Source organism: Bison bison, unplaced genomic scaffold (assembly GCF_000754665.1).
Source record: "Bison bison bison isolate TAMUID 2011002044 unplaced genomic scaffold, Bison_UMD1.0 scf7180017864519, whole genome shotgun sequence".
NCBI classification, from domain to species: Eukaryota; Metazoa; Chordata; class Mammalia; order Artiodactyla; family Bovidae; genus Bison; species Bison bison.
In genome coordinates, this window is record NW_011495072.1 from 16,306,742 (window position 1) to 16,310,275 (window position 3,534).

At 36.5% G+C, this 3,534-nt stretch overlaps 1 pseudogene; it reads right to left on the reverse strand.

Moving 5' to 3' along the window:
* Positions 1–2,553: 2,553 nt before the first annotated feature.
* Positions 2,554–3,534, reverse strand: part of LOC104981787 — a 7,515-nt pseudogene continuing 6,534 nt past the window's right edge.

A 3,534-nucleotide genomic window follows, 5' to 3' on the forward strand; every position in this document is an offset into this window, starting at 1 on the left:
ACCTCATGCGAAGAGTTGACTCATTGGAAAAGACTCTAATGCTGGGAGGGATTGGGGGCAGGAGGAGAAGGGGACAACACAGGATGAGATGGCTGGATGGTATCACCAATTTGATGGAAATGAGTTTGGGTGAACTCCGGGAGTTGGTGATGAACAGGGAGGCCTGGCGTGCTGCAATTCATGGGGTCACAAAGAGTCAGACAAGACTGAGTGACTGAACTGAACTGAACTAAATATTATATAAATGTACCACAATTCTTTATCCATTCATCTATGATGGACTTCTTGGTTGCTTTTGTGTCATAGCTAGTGTAAATAGTGTTGCAATGAACATTGGGGTACATGTGTCTTTTGAATTATGGTTTTCTCAGAGTATATGCCCAATAGTGGGATTGCTGGGTCATATGGTAGTTTTATTCATAGTTTTTTTTAAGGACTCTCCATTCCGTTCTCTATAGTGGTTATATCAATTTACATTCTTTCTAACAGTGTAAGAGTTGTTTGTAGATTTTTTATGATGGCTGTTCTAACTGCTGTGAGGTGATACTTCATTGTAGTATTTGCTTTTTTCTAATAATGAGTGATGTTGAGCATCTTTACATGTGTTTCTTCAGACCATATTTTAAGACATAGTGCTCATAATTCTTATTACAATTTTAAGCTTTAATAATTTCATAATTATAAATAATATGAGTTGAAAAATATTTGAGAGTTTACTTAAATTTCTTTTACATTGAATTTATTGATTTTTAAGTAATAAAATTTTAGGTTTTCTTTTTAGCTGCTTTGAATAGGTCAGATATTCACGGAAACAAAAAATATATAATTACAGATTTATTATTTGAAACTCACAAAACTAAATGTTTCACTCCCTGTGGTTAAAGATGGAAATGCTGACCAAATAGCTTTATGTGAGTTCCATTCTCATTTACCTATTAGACTCCTTGAAATTCTTCTGTTAGAAATTATCCAGGCATATAAAAATCAACATGCCCATATATTTCTTACTTGATTCTTCCTCATATCAATTCTCCTCAAATCTGTTTCCCTTATTTCAAAGGATAGAATCTATTTATCTAAGCTAGAGATCTTTTTCTCCTTCAACTGTTAATACACAATAAGCCACAAGTTCTGACTACTCTTCTCTTTACACAATTGTATATATCACCTCCTTTGCTGTCAGTAATACTGATGATGTAATTCAGAGACTCATAATAGATTGTCAGTATAATTCAGTAGGCTTTAAACTAGTCTTCCTATATTTTATAACTTCTAAATGTCATATTTTAAAATGTGGACAGCTTAGTATTAAATATGAATATAAACATATGCACACACACACAGTTTATAGATTTTCAAGTTCAGGTAAAGCCCAGTTGGTCAGAATAGACCAGTGTTCCAACAGAACACTCCTATACAAGAATAGAAGATTTTTTAAAAAATCATTGTTAACTTTATTTGTCACTCTTTATAGACATTGGTCCATTTTTACATAAAGTAGGGAGTATCTACTTACACTTAACTTTCTATAGAATGATTTTGTACCGTAAACCAGAGTAACTTACACAAGGGAGAAAATGACTGCAATCATGCCCCAGGATGGCCCCCAAATGTTTTTGTGTATGTGATTACAAGTGTCTATAACTCCACAAAGCTAATTCCTTCTTATATCAATGTAGTATGTTCAGTATCCACACTTGACCATTCAGATCACCAAACTTTCAGAAGAGATTAAAATAATAGCTATTATCTCTCAATCAGATGCAATTCCAGATCTGAGTGACTGTGTAAGCACATTCATAGTTAATAGCTGCTCAAAGTTAAAAACCTTTTCCTGTTTCAGAGATATTTACATTAAGACATTTAGAAATGGTTCATAGTATATAACAGCCCAAATATCACTTTTAACCTGTCCTGTGTAAGGAAGTTAAACATTTCAAATTCAGCACATTTTGCCAAAATGAATAACACAAACTATTCTAAATGTTATTTATTACAGTGCATATTTTAAATAGTAAATGGAATGAAACTATATTAAATGGTTATATCATCATATTTGAGCATATTATGGAATCTATATCACAAGGGTCACCTCACATCAATACTATATAATTCACTCTAAAAGAACAGGCACACACAAAAGAGAACAAAATTTGATTTTTTATAAATTTAAAGTGTACTATCTAGTTTAAAGAGAAGGCAATGGCACTCCAATCCACTACTCTTGCCTGCAAAATCCCATGGACGGAGGAGCCTGGTAGCCCATGGGGTCGCTAGAGTCGGACACAACTGAGCGACTTTACTTTCATGTTTCACTTTCGTGCACTTTGGAGAAGGAAATGGCAACCCACTCCAGTGTTCTTGCCTGGAGAATCCCAGGGACGGCGGAACCTGGTGGGCTGCCGTCTATGGTGTCGCACAGAGTCGGACACGACTGAAGCAACTTAGCAGCAGCAATCTAGTTTAAACTACACTAAAAGATTTATTTTAATGAAACAGTCAATTCTAAACCTTCTTTTTTTCCAAGTTTGGCATAAGGAAAGTTCAATCCTTTCAAATCTTCTGGTTTGTCATCCTATAAATGATGCTATCATTTTCAGGATCCATGTTCCACATATTGTAACAGGTGACAATCAGAGTCAAGGCCAAGCCGATCATTATCCAAAGTACGAGGCTGAAAACCACTGGATATTCAAAATTATATTTATAGGCAAGATTATAGGGAGTTAAGGGGTCCTTTACTTGTTTTGTCTCAAGGATAGTCTTTGTCTTCCTCATAAGGGATGTGTCAAATGATCTGACAGTCACCAACTCTACCACTGTGTTCCCACCATAGAGATTGTACATGACATCTGCATACTTTTGCAGAGCATCAGCAAGGATCTTAGAGGCATCTCTAAATTGTTCAGTCTTCCCCATAATTTTTACCAATTTCTTCCAGACCTGGCAACTCCAGTGAGTATAAATCAGGAGAATGATCCTTGGCTAGATGCTTATGTCGGGACAACAAACTTGAAATATTATGCAGCACTTGCAGTTCAGAAAGAAAAAGGAGATCAACTTCATTGTTCATACTCAGAGAATTGAGGGGAAATGAAGTGAGAGCAGAGGTTTCTTGAAACAGTCGATTGTGGAGCTGTCTGAGCATTACTGAGAGATCTTTGAAAACCGAGTTTGCTTTCCCCACCATGTACACTCTTTCCTCACTGGGAGCCAACAGCAAAAACCACTGGAGTTTCTTCAAAAATAAAGAGTGAATGGAATTTGCCATGCTGTCAAGACTAAAAAGAACTGCATTCTCCAAAGGGTATGAAATGACACTGCCTGGGGGTAGAGCAAGCTTGTCCACTCCTTTCACCATCACCATAACAGTAGCCTGAAGATGGTGGCACAGGTTACCTACTGTAAGGCCCGGCCAAGAAAGGTCTTCTTTCACAGAGAAGCCCATGGACCATGCAGCCACGTCTGGGATTCGCTCTCCTGGAATAGGGCAATTTCCATTCTGGAAAACAACAGATACTGGTGATCTTAATA